Genomic DNA, 22,316 nt, shown 5'->3' with positions numbered 1-22,316 from the left:
ACGCCTGAAACAGCGAAAATTGCAGCTCATATCAATGAAGAAAAATGTTCCCCTTGTTAGTTCCTCTTTGTTCCAAAACTGAAACACTACTGAAACTGCATAAAGAAGAATTTATACTTTAAAAAAAAAAAAAGGTCAACAAATTAAGCCAAGGTCAATGGCACAGTGATTAGTGCACAGCTCCTTTTATTTGGGATTATTCTGATCATATGGAATTAGATAGATTGTTCAAAAAATCCTGTATGAGCAGATGATCAAAGCTATCTCAGAAACCTGATGATTACCAATCACAACTCCAGGCAACACATTGCTGCAGACAAAACTGATGTACATCAGAAACGAGAAGCACTGGATAAATGTGATAGGTCCTTGTTGAAACAGTCAGTACATCTCTCTCATAAATACTCAAATACTTTACAGTTACTATTTCCTGATTTTTCAACTAGCCAGATGACAAACCCCAAATATTTGATTAACAATATATCAAGAGGCTTTGGAATTCAGAATTAAAGAATGAACTGTGTCAGCAAGTTGTGGCTACTCATGCATTATAATTGAAATGCATGAGTGTTTGTCAAGGTTCTTTTGCAAGAGATTACCAAGGGAGTTACTTGATGTGGAAGGAAAAGCATTGTCAGGGATTAAGAACAGGACAGGTTGGACTTGGGAAGCAAAATGCAAAATGAAAGGGTCAGTGTTCACTTTGGCAGATATGCAGCAGTGAATGTCTCAAAGTTTCATGTAAAATATGTACAAGTTCTCTAGAAAGGTGAGGAGTGACACAACCAGTGGTCTAAAGAAAGCAGATTAACTGGTAAGAGTCAGTGGAGATCAGAAGGACCAATAACACAGAGATACTGAAATGATCCAATTTACCAGTTCCTGCACTCTCTCACCTGTGAATGCTTCCTCTGCTCAAGCTGAGCAGTCAGATTATCATCCATGGGAGTGGTTTATTCATCCTGTCAAAAGCCAACACCTGCTCAAAGTCTGAATAATGAAGTTTGGATAACAAAGCACCTAAATACATGTGAAACACTTGTCATTTTTCTATATGTTTACAAACATTAAACGAAGCAGAGGTAAGAAAAAAACCTCATGCAGAACTGCATTGCAATGGATTCAAACGTAAACAGGTGTGGTACTTGCCAGAGCAAACAACACAGCTACACTTACATTTCATTAATCCTTATGTGATGAATATTTTCACTCATTCAGATAGAGAACATTCTTTTATAGTGACCACTTTCAGAAGTACAGAGAATATACCATTTCTATTAAAATTATTATTCTCAGATTGACCTTTACAAATATATTTAACCACTCCAAGCATATGCATTTTATCATTAAAAATTCAATACAGCATTTTAGTAAATTAAAAAAAAAATATTTCAGGAAATTTGAATAAGACGTTTTATTTTTGGTTTGTAATTGCCTCTTAAGGGGTTTCTTTAACCCTCCTCTTTTAATTAGCCATCTGTTAAAGGTTACCATCAGAGATATAATAATTACAGAGATTACAATTCTGGTCTAAATTAGTAAGTAATGCTTTTGCTCATGTCCTGTGTTTACTGGTTCTGTACTCTTTTCCTTCAAGGACAGGCTACTTGAGGTACAGCAAGCAAAATGTATTGGTGTTTCAAAGGAGGTTTATTCAACATCATCCTTTAATGCAAATTGCCAAGGAAAGACCGAGGATGTGACAGGTGACTGTCACCAGGATGTTTGGGTCCTTGGTCTAAAGAGTTAATGCCTTCAACTGGCCATTGTTTTTTGCACTTATTTACAACGAGCCCTCATTCAATGTCATCACCTCAGTTATTTTCTGGCCTGGACTTCAAGTTCCCATAAAATTTACCTTCCTGCTAAACAACTGTGGTCCAGTTAATCACCATCATAGCCAGCCTCTATTATTACCTGCTAGGCTTTGATTACCAGGATCTCAGCAAATCCAATATCCCTGATTTCCTCTATGTGGCTGCAGCTGTGATGATGGCTTCTAGAAAACACTGGAACTGGCAGAAAATACCAAAGTAGTTCTACACTGAGAACTCGCCGCTCTCCCTTTGGTATAAAATTCATGCACGAGTTACAAAGCCACTCTTGAAATAATTTTCTGCTCTTTCGGCTTTGAAATCAAAACCCAGCAAGTCCTTCTTGTGTCTGCCCAAACCTTTCCACCATAGCCAACACTGCAGAATCACAGCCCTCCTTTATGCCCCACAGTGATTATTTGACAAACCAATTCCACAAACCCATTTAATGGCAGAGGTGTGAATGCTCCCAGTTAATGATGGCTCACGTGAAGAAGGCACTGAAATTCTTTCAAACATTTTACAGCCAGCAACCAAGAATTTACTTACTGTTAATTCACAAGACCATACAACTGTCTTGGTCAGGATCTACATTTAGCTGCAGACATTGGTTGTAGTATAGGCAGGACAATCTGTTTTAAAACACAGAATTCTGCAACACTTCACTTTATATCTTGCTGTCACCGGGATGTTTGGATTTTCAGTTCATTTACTAGTTATTTTCAGGCCTTCATGTGTATGGCACATATTTGTAAGCATTTGTAAACATTCCTCTATGTTGGTCCATCCATATGTCAAAAAAATATGCATGGACACTGTTGAACACTGCACACAGCTGCAAATGTTAAGATTGTTAAATGTTTACAAGCCCTCAGAGAAACAAAACCCATTTTATTGATTTCTGGAGAGCTATTTTGGTTTCCCAATTATGAAAAAGCTACAGGTAGCAGTTTCCTTCAGTATAACGTGATGCTGCAGTTGTCGCCTGTTTCTCATTAATTTTTCATTTCTACAAGAAAAAAATCTTTCCTGGGAGCACTAAGTGTCAGTGCAAGTCTGTTTCATTCACTTTTCAACACCAGACATGTATTTATTCCTAAGTTTTCGATTCCATTGCAGAGCTTGCTATGCAACTTGCACACATCAACCCCAGCGGCAGACAGCTTTTCACCAAAAACTTGTAACTTGACATACACCTTGTCTTGCCTTAGGCTTAAATTGATTAATTCATCTTTCACTTGAGGTAAAGTCTCCCATTTAAAATGTTTTGGTAGAAAAAGGCAGATTTTACAGAATGAACCAGAAAAAGAACTTTCAGCATCTTTTTCACACTTTCAAACTTGATATTATGCACAGCTGTTTAGGAAGTCTTTAACTTAATTTTGCTGTTGCAATCCATATGAAGTTTCTGCTTTCCAGATACTCCTTCCTGTGGAAAATATGAAGATTACAAAGCCATGGTTGTCTCAGTCTTTTCTCCTCTTAGAATTCAGTTTAATTCTCACATTCTCAGACTTCTGGCAAGAAAATGGAGTCAGAGATTGCAACCATAAAAGTTGCTCAGGATATCAAAAATTCACTTAAGAAAATCTATTACAGTACTGAGTGGAAAATCACAAAATAACTTCTGACAGGTGATATCTAATACCAGAATATAAAAATATACTACAGTAGATGAACTATAGAAACGTTTCCAGGCATAAGTTTGGTATGTGCCTAAACTAATGAAGTATGCATATGAAGATTGAGAATTTCTTCTAAAAAAGACACATGCTAATTCAATCACAAGACTTTGAACTCAAGGCAGGAATTTGTGGTCAAGAGTTTGTGAGAAGTCAGACTAGATGATCTTAAAGGTCTTTGCTAATCTTCAAATCTCCCTCAAGAAGCACATACAGATTTGGTTTTGTATAATCTCCATGTACCTTAACAAATTGAGCATATTACTGATATCAATTTGCTTTAACTCTAGAGTAACAGGGTAGATTTTAACTGGATTTCCCCTGCACAACTAGTTATGGGTGTGGAACAGGCAGACACAAGTCTGCTTACCTACAGTCCTTCTGGCAAGGCTGGACCACATGAACAGCTGATCCACAGCTTTTAAAACAAGTACACACCTTACAGTCATATTTCTACAACTGTATTTATCCCAATATTATGAATTTTACAGCTGAATTAATGAATAAATCCAACCTGAGCAATGGAAATACAAAATTATTATTAATCCTGTAGACAAATAATATTAGTGACTGTTCACCTACCATGACGTGATAGACAAGGTAGCTACTAAACCATTCAAACCATGTATTTTAGAAGTCTGTATGATCCTTCTCTCCCTCTCCTCAAATATTTATTTTCTATAGCAATAATGACCTCAGTATTCAAGGCAGTCTTTGAAGATTAATGACCAGTGGAGGTTAATGCTCCTCAGCTATTCTTCAAGCCATCAACTCCTCCCAGCCAGTCATTAATCCCCAAGAAATGCCTTAATGCTTCACTTACTACTGCTTAAGCATCAAGCCTGTAAATTTTCAGGGCATTAAATCTCAAAAAGTAACCTTTTTCTCTTCATAGACCTCTATTTCAACAAAGTAGACAGACAAAATGAAAGTGACTTCATTTTACAGGGATTCACCTCAGCTTTGAAAAAGAATAGCATTTATTTGTGTTTATTTGCATTTGTTTTGGGCACTAATAAATAACATTCCCTTTCCTGTCAATTTAGTGAATTTCCTGACAAAATACTGATAGCAAACCTTGTCCAGCCAGCATATCAGCAGGAACAAAATCTTAATGAGGATACATTTTATTAGTTTGTTTCCACTGCACAGAAAATAACCTGGAGGGACTACAGGTACTCCACTCTTCTGGTTATTATGTCATTGGTCTTCAATACTTATATATAAACACCTTCCACTAGACCAGGTTGCTCCAAACTGACCTTGAACACTTCCAGCGATGAGACATCCACAACTTGTCCAGGCAACATTTGTTCCAGTTTCTCACTATCCTCACAACCATCCCAACTCATCAACCTTTCCTCTGAACCACTTATTAGCCTTTTGGAAAGTCATGATAAGTGGTAAAGTACTTGTTTTGTTTCTGGATGCCAACAAAATAAACCAGTAAAAATGGCAAAAAAAATAAAGTCTTTCTTCAAATAGTGACATCATCAATTGAATTTAATCTACATTCATTCAGAAGGTCAATTACATAATTGTGTCTAATTTAGACACATTTGATCTAGGCAGCCCATAAATCATCTAAAAGACAGCCTTTCTTCACCTTTTCCCCCCCCTTTCTCTTATTCTTTTAAATGGACATAGTTTTGCATTCTTATTGTAATAGTCTAGCTAACAACTTTTTTACAAAGTGTTCACAACTCTGACTTTCAAAAGAAAAGGAAAAATTCTTTGTAGGGTTCAGTGTCCACAGATATGACAAACACAGCAAGATTTCATTATTTCTCAATCATTTTCTTTGAGGAAAACACAACAGATTCAGAAAAATGTTGACATTACATTTTGAAAAAGACTAGACATAATATCAGACTATTACCATGCTCGTTTATATTGGCACTCAACTAGCATTAGCTGTGAAGGCAACAGGGCTGGCTGTCAAACATGAGCAAATTGACAAGCTATTAGAATGCCAACTGGATGGATTCAATTAGAACATTTACTCCAGCACCAGAAAAGCTTGCTTTTAAGATAAGGCAGAAATGTGGTGTGTGTTGACCGAGAAATAAAGACAGAAAATTAACAGGCATAGAAGGAAATTTATCACTTCCTTTCTGCAACAAAAGCTACAAGCAAAGAGATTAACTCCAGAATATTAATATTAACTCTAGAAAAGGTAATATCCAGTGTGAATCAGAGTATGGGCAAGTCTGTGCCATGGTTCTGCCCCAGAGACTGACAAGACCTGTGATTGTCTAGAAGCTACTTTGGGACCCTGATCTTGGGACTCTTCAGCCTTGGACACCGACACTGACTTTTGCCCCAGGTATTGAATAGATTTCAAAAGCAGCAGGAGAGTTTTTAACAAGCTCTGAACACAAAGCAACATAAACCTCACAGTCCAAATCTGGAACATGAGTTAATCCTCACCCAGACACACCCTGGCATCAAATGACACGATGCCCATTTCTCTATTAACCTTTTAGAGCAGTACTTGGCTCCTCCACCAGCAAGGTGTTGAACTGTGGAGATGGACTCAGTCACCACCTCCTACCAGGGAGGTGGATATGGCTCCATATTGGAAGTGCCAGTGCAAACCAGGGTGCAGGGGCTGAGAGGAGAATCTGTAAGGGAGGAATGAAAAGATGTTTGGAGTTCAGGTTCCCATACGGGAAAGGATGAAGACGCAGAGGAAGAGGGAGGGAGGAACTGTAAAGGTAACTCCTGCAAAAGTTTGGGCTTACTGAGAGAGCACAGTTGAAGCCAGATCCCTTTTCCAGATGCAAATCTGGAATTATACCACAGCCTATGGAAACAGCACTTACCACCTGCCATCTTCTGTGCATGCAAAAAATCACTGACTCAACCCCCAAAAAATACCTACGAGGAGGTCCATTTACTCTCTTGACAGACCAAGAAATATCCTTCCTTTTCCAGCCTACTTACTTCTAAAGTTTTCCAGATAGATGGCTTGCACTTTATTTTAGATATTCAGTGATTTTTGGCAGGATTTTGCAAACAAAAATGCAGACTGAGTAAGGGAAGAACCTACTCAGCAGATTCCTTGCCTCATCAGGAAGGGCACACACTGAGCTAATTTCAGGATCAAAGTCTTATACTATAGCTCTTGCTGATAGGATTTTTTTATGATATTCACTTCTCTTTGTTTTTAAAAATGTTTAGTTCCAGTTTTACTAAGATTAAATAACTATACTCCCTCCTTCATGTTTACACCTTTTATACACTTCAAAATGCTCAGCATGTCCCTCCTCCCAGGGAGTATAATTTTTTACCACTTCTCCATAACCCTTTCACCCCCTGCCTCCACTATTTTTGATGCTTTCTTTGATTTATTCAGACACAGAAGTTTGATGGAGGGACAAAATGAAGGCCTTTATGCCAGGCCCAGTTTATCAAAATCTACACAAGAATGATTTCAAAGGGTAGGAAATGAAAGCTTTCCCTTTACACATATTTACAAAATACAATCAAAATTCACCAACTCCTTAAGAAAAATATTAAGACGGAAAAAAAAAGAGTGAACATTTTTACTGTAGTTCAGTGTAGGAAAGGTACACCAGAGCTTTAAAAACTCTGGGCTGCAGAATAGCAGCAAGATAAGGGAAGTTTGCTTGAAACTATTATGATAAAAATGTGCATGAAGCATGCATGGAAAACTGGTATGTGTGATAGGGGGAAAAAAAGGGAATAAAATTAATAGGAGATGGTGTGGGAACCTCTAAAGGTTTCACTGCTGTGAGCTTGGAGAGACAACATCTCTTATGGGTGCCAGAGATAGGAATGTCCTATGTGGATCTTCCCCCCATGAGTGACAATAACCATAAAAATAGAGCATCTGCAGCATCACATTTTATTTCATGTCATTTATTTGATTTTGGCTTCTTGATGTTGGTCTTTTGAGGAAATCACTTCTTACAGAAACAATTTTGTCACTGATGCAGCAGGTGAAAAGTTGTGTCAGTGAAAGGTTAGTTTACATACCATGTTGAAATCTGAAGGGTGGTTTGGGTAAAAAAAAACAACAAAACAATACAAACTCTACTGAAATGTCTGTTGTATTTGTGGCTGCACCAACTACCTGACCCAGTGAACAGTCAATGCTTCCCTGCATTGCATCCAACATACAGAAAAGCCTTCTCCCTTCACTCTGCAGGCCAGCTGCTAAGAAAGAATAGTAACTCAAAAAATTCCAACTCCAGCAGAATTTGGACCTCTCAGACACACTCCCAAATTGTCTTATCATCTCACCTTATGCAAGAGAGGAATCCATCCAACCTGGCCTTGGACACTTCCAGGGATGGGGCAGCCACAGCTTCTCTGGGCAACCTGTGCCGGTGCCTCACAACCCTGACAGCCAAGAATTTCTTCCCAATATCCCATCTAACCCTGTTCTCTGTCAGTTTGAAGCCATTCCCCCTTGTCCTGTCACTCCAGGCCCTTTTAAATATTCTCTCTCCATCTTTCTTGTAGGCTCCCTTCAGGTCCTGGAAGGCCACAATTAGACGACCCTAAAGCCTTCTCTTCTCCAGGCTGAACAATCTCAATTCTCTCAGCCTCTCCCCATAGGAGAGGTGCTCCATCCCTCTGATCATCTTGGTGTCTCCTCTGGACTTGCTCCAACAGCTCCATGTCCTTCCTGTGCTGGGGACTGCAGAGTTGGATGCAGTTATCAAGGTGACTGGAACCTCAGCCTTGCACAAGGCACTGAGGCACTTTTAGTGACTTCTTGGTGGCCCTATTTTATTGTCCCTGCTATAAAATTACAGTCACAAATCCCATCTGAAAAATAAAACCAAAGAGGAATCTACAGTTTAAGAAAACAACCTGCCTTCCTAAGATGCCATAATGCCAGTAATCAATATTTGGCTTCAACGTGCACACAGGTACATGAACACTGCTCCAGATCCTGTGTATGTGCATGTACATAACTGCATATGTGCATTGCCTAGGAAAAAAAAAAACCCATCAGTTTAATTCCCTCTGCACAAGAAAGAACTAAACAGGTATTACGGACAAAATACGATTTTAGTTAGATTAATGCAAACCAGAACCAAGACTCGAGTAGCAGGAGATTTATAACTAATAGAAATATCTCACTGAGAATAGACTCAGACCCTGCCTGCTCATGGAAATAAAACTTTTCTCTTCCTATGACAGTTTTGAAATATCATCTGTAACTCTGAAAAAAGAAATTTGAAAATTATTCTCGGTTAAATCCATAGAAGCGCCGACCTTCAGCGTCTCTCATGTTCAAAGAGAAGGCACTTGCACTTCTGATTGACAGACCCATCACAAATACAGCCCCAGCAGCTCCAGAGAGAGTGCTGAGAAACAAAACCTGAGCATCTACAACTCACTCAGTCTCACTTATTCAAGCAGTTTTTCCTCTGTCGAGAGACTTGCACGATTCAAGAGTCAGCCCTACAGATAACAAGCAGTCAGGAAACCACTCGCACGTATCAAGTGATCTCAAGCATCGGAGCGACAAAATAAAGCACATCTTCCTACAAAATTCCAAATCAATAGGGAAGTGCTTCCAGTTCAAATCTCGAATTATCCTCTGTTTTTACTACCTGGAGAATCTATAAGCAGTTTAGGCAAAATATGAATACTGAAAAAGTCCATTACACCTTAAAATAAACTCCAGGGTGCAAATCAGACAAATCTCAACACAAAGGCTATGCAAGTCTGGTTGGCATAAGATAAAACTACTATGTTCATTCTGGAGAACAACTTCTCTCACAGAAACTCCACCTGGGAGAGACCTTCCATGGATTTTTCCAGCTTGAGATTCCAGAACTGACTCCAGCAAATCTCATTTCTTCATTGATATGCCAGCCCCCAGGCAGACTACGTAGCACCAACGCCAGTGAAAACCAAAGCACACATATGTCACAGCCCCTGTTCTGCACTCCTCAGAGCAGTCCCCAGACCAACCCACACCAGAAAAATACATCCAGGTTTCCTTTTGGGCTAAGGATTAAGAAAGAAGCTTGTGACACCACCTGCCTCCACTTACTTTTAGTGAAAAGTACTCAAAAATACTTGAAGAATTGCTGTAAAACCTTTCCAAAACTGGAAAACATTGTTACAGCTTTATGTGCTTTTTCTTTAAACCCTTCCAGACCCTCTGCTATCTAAAATGTTAGATAATGCCTCGCTGCATCACCAAGTTAAACCCCCTCATTGAAAAGCTCTTGAATACATGAGCAAGATCAAAGCAGGTAAGCTCAATAAACTGTGTAGTCCCTGTTTAGGGGCTCGAGGAGCATCACTTCCACAGCATGTTGGAAGTAATTTTCTCTGGTGACATGCTATGTTTTGTCTTACTGAACATTTAACCTCTAGATTTGGACAGCACACATTTGGCACCGGCACATTTCTTCAGGGAACACCAGAGTGGTTACTTCAAGTGACAGTTTTCTAATTATTCTGTCAAGCATCAATCTGTGAAGTTCCCAGTTCCTCAGCACCCTGATTGACAGGGCAATCAGTGCTTTACTTAAAGCCTCTAGAGCTGTTCTGCCCTGACAAATGCTTTAAAAAAAACCCCAAACCCAACCAACCCCTCATCCCCAGTTTGCAAAGGGGGTGTAACATTTGACTTCCAAAACAAATCCCCACCTTCTGCAAATACAGTTCCCCAAAGCAACCAAAAAAATCACATATAAAACATAAAATGCGTCTGGAGAAGAAGGAACTGACCAAACCAGTATTTTCTTTTACATTACAATAATTCATTTTGGGCATTGATTTGGAACAAATCAGCTGATAGAAGTACATAAAAAACAGAGAAGGAACTGAGATAATGCAATCATTTTCACTAAGTAGTTTTTCTTCTCTTGAGAGAGGGAAAAACCCCACCTTTGCAGCACTTTCAGCTTGATTCTGAGTTCCCCTGATTTCTGATGAACATCACCTTCCTCTGTTGAGGGTTGTACTGTGACTCTCTGGGGTCTGTCAGAACCACTGACCGTAAGAAGCAGGGAAAATGAGTGACTTTGTGAGTGATAAACAATCAGCCCTGTACCAACTTCAGGGAATAATAAAAGCTATTTGGTAGTCATGACCACGATTTCCTAAATAACATGAAAGTACTTCATGCTCTTTATCCACTGTGTAATTAAATTCAACACTGGGACTAAGATTTTGACCAAGAAGTTGGCACTAGAATTAGACAGGGTTTGATTTATATGACAAAATACTGCACCTGACAATTCAGCAGTGGAGTTGCTCTTCTTGGCTTTCTGGGACAGTCTTGTATTGGCATTGTTCAACTTCAAACAAAGAGAAGATTTCTCACTGTACAATAGTTCCTATTGCAATTAGATTTGTGCCAAAGGTGCTCCTGTGGTTTTAAATGGTAAATTATGAATAATGCAAGTTTGTTGAACAGCTTTTGATAGTGACCACCATGGAGTGCTCTGTGTTAAAACACACAACTCATCAGGACCGAAAAATAAATGAAATATCAAGTCAGGGGTAAAACAAAGGTGGAAGATTACAGCACATTTGATCCCTCACCAGAGTGAGCTGCAGAAAATCTCTCTCTAGATTTAATGCTTAGTTACTATTTTTAGGACATTAAATATGTAAATATATTCACACAAAAAAATTAATTTTTTTTCTTGGATTTGAGTCAAAACTCCCAACACACAGACTACCTGTGATTTATGGAATGAAGAAAGAAAGCCTGTCCTAATTCAAGCTCAAATCTAGTCATAGGCCAACAATGGCTACATAAATTTGGTTTTTTTCTGCTTCCTAGGCAGCTTAACACTACATGATTTTTATATATAAACCATCACCCCCATCCCTGTGGTGTCAGAGGAGTGTGGGTGCAAATGGAGAGGAGGAGGGTGCAAACATACACCAAAACTGCCTCAGACTTGAGTCCCTGACAGAAGGGAATGACACAGCTGACCACTGATATTACAAGTGGCAGAAGAAGTTCTTTGATAAAAAGCCTAAAACTGGAGCGCTCAATAAGGTGGAGGGTGTTCCACTGGCCAGAGGCAAGGCTGAACCCATCTGCTTTTCTTACTGAAGTTCAACAGATGTTCAGCATTATTAAGAGTTAAAAGAATGTTGCTATTATGTAGACATCATCTTTGCTCTAATTGCTTTTATTTTATCTTCTCAGTTCAATTACTTCCATGGTTTGTATGACTAAGCGAAAACAAAAATGATTTGAGATTCTCTCCAAGTAACACACACAAAAATCCCAGAACAACTGTACAGAGCCCCATGGAAGTTCTGATTAAAGGCAAATCCTTCACAATTCAGAGAGCACATACTCAATCAATGGTTGAAGAGGAAAACCTCCAGGGAGCAGCAGGAACTAAACAATTCTGATAAGGTTTCTGTGACTTTCCAGCAAATAGTAATTTGCTCTTTTATATTTCTTCAATGAGAAGTCAAGCATTGCAGTCCCAAACCTTTAAATCAAATGATTTGCTGGGCATCAGGCATTCAACTTTCAGCACCTACTATAAAATATTGACTCTGCACATTCATTCATTTCTACCTAATAATTGATTCTTCTTTTTTTGCCTGTTACAGACCTGTAACAGTATTCTGGGAGGTTGACTTAATCAAGATTTACCTAAGAAAAGAGAAACCCTCAGCATTTTCTATTTTTAATCTTGTCTGGATTAAAACTCGCACCACGTAAGCACGAATGTAATCCATTTTCTTAACGAGATGCTTTTACTCTTTTCCTCTGTTATCACCATTAATCCCAAATCCACCATTCACAAGAGCCATCCATAGTTTGCACAAAGGCTTCTGCTTCAATCACAGAGCTGGCATCACTCTGTCAAAGGATGGAGCTTTATGTTAACTTTTGCTTAATGACCTTCTCAGCTGGTGCCAGTCCATAGATACAGATTTCATTCCCTTCTCTGGTGAAGTGAACACTGGCTTCCGTGGTCAGCTCACCTGTCATCCACCCAGAAATCCACTTTTAGGGCACTGGTGGCAGGATTGCTGTGTTTCCTGCACTGGGGCACTGCAGAGTTCTTGGTGGGAGGGTGGCAGTGCCACGACAGCTCCAGCCAGAGGCTCCTCTGCCCTGAGCACTTCGCTTGGAGCAACGGAGGCTCCTTCTGCCCCAAACTCACAGGGAATGAACATCTGCTGCTCTGCAGCTCTGCTGGTTACTCAGGCTTACTCTAAAATAATTAGAAATGGTTTCTGAAGCACAGCAACAGCCAGCACTGCATGCAAAACAGGTGGTGCAAAGGTGCACACAAGTTGTGTAAGAGCAGCAGTCATATATATGCTCACACATCCACCCTCACATTTACACTTCCCTGTAGCAAACTGCTTGTAAAAATTAAAAAAAATAAAACAAATCTAGTTCTCTTTTCCCTTGACTTGTTTGGTGAGAAAAATATGTATATAAACAAAAAAGAATAAGATAGCTATTGCACTTAGGCCATTCTAGAACCCTAAAGGCATTAACTAGAACCCTAAAGAAAATTCAAAAATGGATTAAGCTCAGGGCTTTACACCTAATTCAAGTCAAAGTCACTGAAAGATCAAGTGACTCAGATGTGCTCCCTGTACCTGATACAAAGAGCACATAATGTACTTTTTCTCAAGGATAGTTCAGGTTTGGCGTATGAACATAACGATTTGATAACCACAAAATCCCCTGTACTCACAGAGACAGTCCCCAGGCTTTGACTGAAGTGGTTATTTCTGCAGATATCATACTTTTCACCCTCACACTGCTTTACACAGACTCTCCACACCCCTATCCCCTACTCACAGCTGGTAACACGAATATTGGAGCCACCTAAATCAGCTGAGCTCCTGTGCAACCGAAGGAACAGGAGCCCACCAAGTCTGTTTGAAATATTCTTCCCCAGCCCCTCCCAGACTGCACATATGAAAGAACTGGGGGATAAAAAAACCCTCATGTTTTCTGCAAACTGCTATCAAAAGCAGCAGCATTAGAACAGGTAAGCTCTTCACTTTTCACACTACCCTAAAGAAATTCACACTACCCTGAAGTCCTGATTTTAGACACTGCTCAGTATGTCAAAATATTGAAAAAGTACAAAAAATACATCTTTTGAGAAACAGGACTAATTTCATCTTCCTATAACAGGATAGTTTTTTATTAGAAGATGAAACTAAACCTCCGGCAAAAAGACTAAGAACTACTCATTTGTAGTAGATGTGGACTTGATTTGCCAAGTACTTAAGCACATGACAAGCTTTAAAAATGAAGAGACTAATTTATTTCAGCTTTATCCATCCACTCAGAATAATAGATACTAAAATATTAAAACTTGAAACAGGTTTGAATATCTTGTTGAATTTCAGCATGAATAATGAAGCTGTGAAATAATTCAGTGCTACCTGAAACAAAACAGATATTCAAGGGAAAGAAATAGCTTTTGCCCTCTTTCATTAAGCCATATTTCAAGTAATTTTTGTCTCTTCCAAAGCTTTTTCATGACCCTGCACTTAGCTATGCAAATGAATTGATGAACACAAGAGATAACTGCACCTCCAAATGCCATTTCCATAGAAATGGGCGGATGTTCCAACAAACCTTTTTCTTAGAAAGATGCTAATTAATGTAAAAGCTGTGTATTTGCCAGACCTGCCCATTATTCTTGATCACATCGCTTGTGCCATGTGGATGGAATTAATAATATATTAGGTTAGAACAAGATCACCCATCCCTGGAAGTGTCCAAGGTCAGGTTGGACAGGGCTATGGAGCAACCTGGGATAGTGGAAGGTGTCCCTGCCCATGGCAGAGGGTTGGAACAAGATGGTATTTAAAGTCCCTTCCAACCCCATGCACTCTGTGATTCTTTGAGCAGGATCTATTTCCCATATTAGGCTGCAAACCAGAGCAGAGACTTCCCAGCAGAGCCAAGTGTGACATCTGCATTTTTTTCATGCAATTCCCTCCTCTTCCCCAATAATTACAGTACTGAGCCTAATACTGCACTTCTTCAGCTTAGAAACAAAGAGCTTATGTTGAAAAAATACTTCAAATTCCCATCTTCTCTTTTTTTTTTTTAAGTATAGACATATCTTTATACTAAAAATCTCAGCAAAATCAGGGTCTATTATTCTTCCCTCATTAAAAGATAATTTGCTCATTTATTTGGTCATGTTTTACCATTTCTTCCCAAAATAGAGTCTTATCAGTAAGAAGAATAAGAAGTCCTATGTACCTGTGTTCCATGAAATGATAAGTAAAACCAGTTGATATTCATTTCACTGTCAGCAGAGTGTGCCTAACCCAGTACAAATGGCTGAAAGCACCTACTTGAGATATACATTTAATCATCTGGGCCTGTTTCTATCAGGAACAGATGGAGATAAGGTGATTAAATTTCTTCATTTTGATGGAAAGAACAAACACTTTCCTAGACAGCCATAACACCTCAAACCACTTAAAAATAATGAGTATAAAAACATGATTGTCTCTACAGAAGAGTTTAAGTAAGGACACATATAAGTTTTCTTTTAAAATACTATTTCTTACCTGTATTATCAGATTATTTGTCTTTCATTCTCCTGTAAGTGGACTAGATAGGTGATCTATAAATAGATTCATAACAAATTACTCATCTCACCAAGATGAATTACCAAATTGAGATTCCTAAAATATCTTCCCTTTTTATTCTCACTAATTGGGAAATGAGTCACATAAATTTTGAAAATTTAATCAATTTGGAAATCACAGTGAATTATACACAGCATTTCCTTTTACTGGGCAATACTAAGACATGTAAATACATTATATTGCACATTATATTCCCCAGGCTGGACATGACATTGGGCATTTGGCAGCCAGAGGTGATGCTGGCAAGGGGTTCAAGATGGAGATCCTGCCTGTACCCACTGCCTTTCATTCCAGGCCCTGGTTTGGAGTGAGATGGTGATACCAGGCTGCGACATTACAAGAGACAGGTACTATCCCATAATCACCACATACTTGCCAAACACTTCCCACCACAGGTTCAGCCATCCTGGCTCATCAGTGGATACCTCAGAAAAGTCCAGATTCTCCAATCCCAAGTATTGATAAACACAGCCAATAAAAAAAAAAATCCTGTAACACTTTGATCATTAATTAAACACACCTTCATCAAACAAGCAGGAAAATGCAACAAGCCTTGACCACATGGCAGCTGTCTCAAGAGGGTGATGCAGATTGTGTTCCAAGGAAATGGAAATACCTGCTCTTCAGTCGACATTTTAGGAAGGATAGCACTACAGAGATGCTATTTGGCACACAAACATTTCAAATTCCATCCAAACCTAACAGCTCAGTTTTTATTGTGGTTCTTCCACAAATTTAACAGCATTTGCCATCTAGGAAAACATTTGTGAATCTTTCTCATTCTGCCACAGAGGAAATGATTACAAAATCACTGCAAGTTTTCCTCTTGCTTGGGAAGTTTATTTTCATATCCAGCTTTTAAGATTCATTATAGCCTACTTTAAAATGCCAAAAGGCATTCAACTTGTCAATGCCTATAAATAATGGCAGACTCATGTTAAACTATATTTACATATCAATTACGTGGGACTCAATACTACACATGCTCTTGAAAAATATTTTATTCTTGATTATAAATCAAGACAATTCAATTATACATTTTAAATGTATAATTACACATTTTAAATGCAAAATTGTCCTCACATTTTCATAAATATTGGCAATATGCTATCAGTCTCTAAAAATGCCTCAATGAGATGAAAGAATGCATTTTCAATATTGTAAGTATTTTAAAAGATGAATAGTCATTTCACATTAATTCTGCAAAACCGCAAAGACATATTAGAAAAAAACCCTTGTTAAAGTTCTATTAATCTGTATTTTCTCAATGATGCAGTGCTAATAAAAATGTGGGAAAATCCTAAATTACTACTATAAACTCAAAACCTACAGTAGCTATAAAAGAACCATGAACTGCTCCATTGGCTAAAGGCAGAGTATTTGTACAAATTTCTGAGGCAGAAAATACAATACGCCTTTGTGAATTTTTCCAGCTTTGTAAGATGTTTCTGTGCCCTCATGGGTCTTTTCTACCTCCACGAATTCTCATTTTATGAGAGTAACCTTAAACTTTCAAAGCCAAGGCATTATTGCCCATACAAAATTGCTAATCACAGGTTTACGTTTAGGGCTATTCTTTGAAACACAAAAAGAAAGCTCCAGACTGTTTGCTGGCCACAAGGCAGGGTCAGCTGTTCCTGAAACATCCTGGATAAATGTTTGTTTGGGTAGTTCTTAAAAAAGTTGTGGTGCTGGGTAGACTATAAATTCCTAAAATAAACTGCTGTAGGACTCAACTCTCTTTTCTCGCTGGACAATTTTCAGTACAGCCAAACTACAAACTGCACTTCTTTCCTGCAGTTAAACCTCACTGCTTCTTGCCTGACCAAGGCACACACTGAGCAGATTGCCCAGGTTAACTGAAGGTTTCCTTCGCCTTTTTGTATCTGGTTCCTCTTTCAAACTGTGTATCTTTTATATATTTGGAATAAGAGGATGGTCTCTACCTACCTGTTTACACCCCCCAAGACAAAAGGGCCCCTCAACATGCTATTAGGACATAATACTAAGATGGCATAGTAAGATCCAGCTTCCAAAAACTATGGATTGATTAGACAACATCTTACAGAAATGTCAAAGTTGCTACAAAAAAACCCCAACAGGTTTATTATGACTTTTTAAAAGAAAATAGTATTGCACTTTCACAAAACCTGTGCTGAGTGCTAAGCTGCCAGGAGGACAGGGTTCTGTAATAAGCAGTGAAGAAAGAGTCATAACTTTTATCATTTTCATAGCACTTTATTTCTTAAACAAACTACAAAATTTTTGATCAGTGTTTGATCAGTAATCTATGGTATTATAACCCACAGTTCACACAGAGGGGTAAAAAGAGCCGACAGAGCCTCAACTTTCAAAAGCATTCACTAAATTCAAGTGCCACTATTTTCAGATACCCAGTTGTGAAGGGCCACACAGAGGTGTGAACCTTGGACTAGCAGTTAGGACTTGTAGAACCATATAGTTTAGCACACAGATATTTTTCACCACAATAACTCTTCAGCTGCAGCTTTTAAGAGTACTCAAACCAGCACGTGAGGCTTCACCCTCTTGTGAGAATCGGAAAAACACACAAGGCATAAAAACTTTTCATGCTGTGTAAAGAAGAGTTGGGTAATGAAGTGTGTAAAGGGATCCTGATATGTGAATGAGAAAGCAAAAAGATTTCTAATGACTCAGTAAGAACAGGGTTCCCCTGCCTTGTCTGCAATGACAAGCAATCTGACAACTCAAACAAATTCAGCACTAATGCTCTATTTCATGTCCATAACTGAATGCTATTTACAGTTCCTTTTTTCTTCCATTATGTGCACACTGACATAGGCTGTACGTGTGATAGAGAAGGTTATCAGATCCTGCTGATTTATAGTTTTGCATTATTGTAACACTGAGAAATCCACTGCTCCCAGTTAGTCAGTTAAATGCAGAGACTGCATGATGAACTGTCCACAGCCAGCCTTTGCTCTAACTAGGATGAGGCTCACTGTCACAGAAATGTGACCACTGTAATTTTTGTATTTTTAAAACTTCTACACACTGGTTTTTATTTATGACTTTTAAAACTTAATAGATCCCTTTCCACTCCCCACATGGAACTTCCAGGACTAACAGCAGTAATAAAGTAATAACCAATCTTATCAATGGGCAAGGCAGTTCTAGAAGAAAATTTGCTCAAGAAGCTGTGGGGATCCCATCCCTGGAGATGTACAAGGCCACGTTGGACAGGGTTTGGAGCAAACTGGTCTAGTGGAAGTGTCCCTGCCCATGGCAGGGAGTTGGAACAAGACGATCTTTCCTTCCAACCTGACTCATTCTATGATTCTATGAAAATCAAATGAGTTGGTTGTTTCTAGATGTTGCCTTTGATAATCTCTTCCTTTTAGTCAAGACAGACTTGAGAGCCTTGGCTGACTGGCACAACCAATGCTGCAACAGCCAGATCCCATTAACAACCTGTGGGAACTGCCTGCACTCACCACTTGGTCACTGACACTATTTTTACTTTTATTTGAATGTCTGTTCCATATTAGTAAGAAAATAATATGAATTTGGATGAAATAATAGCTAAAGAAAAAAAATAAATTTGTGTGTGTGTTTGATATTAATTATTCCCTGGACAGGAGTTATCAGATGTCAATATGGAATAGTTTTTCCAGAGAGATGCTTGTCTTTCTGTTAATAGTATTTTGCCTAAATGACAAGCCAGCAGTTAACATCAATGGATTTGATGAGTCTTTAGCCATATCATCAATGACAGGCTTCAAAAAAGGTTTTCATGGGAACTTTAGTGGGAAAAGGAGAAAAAGAACAACAGACCATTTTGGCCTTTAACTGCCTGTGTTTCAGTGATACTTTCTAATTGGAGTCAACTGCTAAGATCAGGGCTAGAAGCCTGTCTATGGTAAAACAAACCTGCATTCAGCTTAATTTGCTTTTGTACGAGTTTGTGTGACAAGGTTTTGGTAGCAGGGGGCTACAGGGGTGGCTTCTGTGAGATGGAGTCAATGCCAGCAGCTCCAAAATGGCCAAGGCTGAGCCCATCAGTGACAGTGACAGCACCTCTGGGGTAACACAGTTAAGCAGGACATAAAAAAACTGCACAACAGCAGCTGGAGAGAGGAGTGAGAATAGGAGGGGAACAGCCCTGCACACAGCAGGGCCAGGGAAGGAGGGGCAGGAGGTGCTCCAGGCACGGGAGCACAGATTCTCCTGCAGCCCCTGGTGCAGCCCATGGTGAGGCAGCTGTGCCCCTGCAGCCCAGGGAGATCCAAGGGGGAGCAGGTATTTTTTCAGCTTTACTTTTTTCAAAACCTTGTTGAATCCTACAAACAGCCATCATATGGTAACCAGATCTTCAGCAGGAAGAAAAACAAGCACCTGTTCAGTGTGCTCAACAGCATGTGAGAGTACTCAAGGGTGAGGACTTCACTGGGGATGCCTGAAGCAGCACTTCATACATGCAGGGAAGAGCCAGGTATCACCCAGAACCTCTGAAATACTGAAGAAAACCTCTTCTGCTTCACTGTGGGACAAAGCAGATCAATGTGGCTCCCACTGTGCCCCCCAGCAGCTTGAACTCCCAGAACTGAGCCATCTTCCCCTTTCCTGTTAGTAGCTAAAAAGAGGAAAGACTGTTTATTTCCTGCCAAAGCAGATGCACAGCACAAATTCATAGAAACAAGATGGGCAGGAAGGAGGAAAAGAAAAAAAGAAAGAAAGAAAAAAAGGCAAATGGAATTTAGACAGTGATTAGAAAGGAATTCAGAACCATTGCAATGGTCTGTCTAACCTAGATATGGCAGACTGCAAACAAGACCAGAACAATATAAAAGGGTCACTGACTCCAGGGACAGCATTTCCATCCAAAAGCCAGTGGGTAACCTTTTGCAACAACAAAAAAAAAAAAAACCACGTTTTTTTCCCCAAGAATTATAGACACTGACAACTGACAGATTAAACCAGCAGCAAACCAGCCAAGATCTTGATTTTTCCCCAAACCAGTATCTTCAGCTTCACTATATCAAATCAGGGCATACTTGGGGGTTTTTTGTGAGATTTTTTTTTTTTGCTTTAATACAAAGTAGACATTTTAAAGATAACTAAATGCAGAGAGATCTATTTCAAAGTGCAGTTGAACATTTCCTTCTGCAAGATTTCTTCTCTTGTAATGTCCTTAACTCTGCAGTGCCACATCTCAGCACAACTAAAAGAAGTGCTTCACCATATTATAGCTCTGAAGACTTTTTTTAATTCTTTAGTCTTCAGACATTTAGCCATTTACAACAATTAATTGAATCTCACGCTCCCAAGAACAAATTTTTATCTTCTCAAACAACGTGGGAATCAAGCTAAAGGCTACAAGGAAATGACTGACCAGATAGAACTGTGAATGCTGCATCAGCCACAAAGACTCCTGGGACTGAAACCCTACTATCAGCTAAAAAAAAGAGAGGATTCATTTCAATATCTTACTGTAAATTAGTGAGCTAATGGACATGGTGTATCAAGAGAGGAAATAACAGACATTTACTGTATTTTCTGAACAGAACAAAATAAAACACAAAATGTTTTGCCTTCTGCATCTTCAGCCAGTCAGTGACAGGAATGGCACAGCCACGGCATCAATTCTTATTCCAGGTCCTTTCCATGCTACCTTTTTCTTCATCTCAGTAGCAGAGCTTCACTAGCCCTGTTGTGAGCAGTTAGTGTTAAGCAGTAATATACAAGCAGAATGTATAATAGAAGGATACATTTACAAGTCAAATGCTGGGCATGCAGATGTTACATAGCTGAGAGCTACTGAAATGCCTTTTTGTTTTAAAATTGTTTAAACTCAGTAACCTCCATCACCAGAATTAATACCTGCTGTTTGTGCTGCAGCAGACGGCAGAACCTACTTAGCATAGTGATAATCACCAGCCAAGTTGCGTATCTAAGACTTTACTGCACCTGCTTCTCTACCACTAACATGAGTTTCAGAACTAAATTACATCTCAGCCAAACCTTGATCATCACACGAAGCACACACTGCAGAGCAGCTCAAACCCACACAACCAAATCTTCCTGTAATGTCCTGAGAACAGCCAGAACTCACACAAAGCCAAGCACAGCAGTGCCTACCAGCACCAGACTAGCACCAAACTATCCAGTTTTCTATCATGATTCTAAAGTCCCTTCTCAAGTCCTGTCTCCCTTCTACCCCAGGCAAGATATCTCACTTCTCTACGTTTCCAGGTCTGTTCTTTTAGGCGTGTTAATGACTTCAAGCTCATAAGATCACTAAGTAGAAGGAGACAGCCAGCTCTCTTCCTGTGGTTCTTGGAAAGAACATACACTTGGACTTCTACAGACAAAAGGTCAGTGTGACCCAGGTCTACAGGAGTGCAAAATGGTGGAGGAATAATGTTTTAAATATTGTAGATAACCCTGTCTAGTAGAGTTGAGCCATCAAGGTACTAAGTGCTTTAAAAATATGCAAGGAGAGCTATAGCTGCAAAGAGCTTGCAATATGAAGTTGACCTGTGCTTACTTTATACTGTAAGCCTTCTTCCTGATTTTGCCTTGAAATCCACCTCTATATAAAAAGCCACAACATTTTGTCACTTACTACTGCAATTACAGTGATGTAATTTTCACAGGAAGGTGGTATTTGGAGGAGCTAATACCACCTCACAATGAACATGAGAAAAATGATTGGAAACACAGAAAGAGAGAGATAAAGGAGATAAATCCACAAAAAGAAGCAATATGTTGAAATAGGGACTTTAGCAGTGATGTTGGGTGCAGGAGATGGGAAAGATGATCAAAGCCCTTCGACAGATTTCCATTAGTAAAAATATCAACAGCAACTAAGTTCTGGCTACACACAAAAGCAGAACTCCCTGTTGGCAGGATGGTCAGGCTGGCACTGCTCCAAAGCCCACGCCTGATCAATATTCTCTCAGCAGATATTCCAGTTCTGTCTGCAAAGGGGACCAGCGACCTCAACATGCCAATATGCATCTCTAGAAATAACTTCTACTCAATACACACAAACTAATGTCTTCTCCTCTTGTTCAAAAAAGAAAAGAGCAACTGCACCTCCATCTGCAAAAGGAAGTGTCAGAATGTTCCAGGCTATGATTCCAGCGTGGGAATGTTAATTAAACAGACTATCCTGCAGTGTAGAATCAGATATTTTAGAAAACTCGAGCTTAAAGGAGTA

General features: G+C 39.2%; 1 protein-coding gene across 2 annotated transcripts in view; it reads right to left on the bottom strand.

Moving 5' to 3' along the window:
* SUCLG2 (succinate-CoA ligase GDP-forming subunit beta) overlaps positions 1 to 22,316 on the bottom strand; it is a 116,404-nt gene that overhangs the window by 24,648 nt on the left and 69,440 nt on the right. The gene's annotated exons all lie outside the window — the stretch shown is intronic.

Source organism: Manacus candei, unplaced genomic scaffold (assembly GCF_025592945.1).
Source record: "Manacus candei isolate 608988 ecotype Guabito, Panama unplaced genomic scaffold, ASM2559294v1 h1tg000025l, whole genome shotgun sequence".
NCBI classification, from domain to species: domain Eukaryota; kingdom Metazoa; phylum Chordata; class Aves; order Passeriformes; family Pipridae; genus Manacus; species Manacus candei.
The sequence above is the reverse complement of the archived record's forward strand: the minus strand, read 5'-3'. Positions and strand labels throughout refer to the sequence as shown.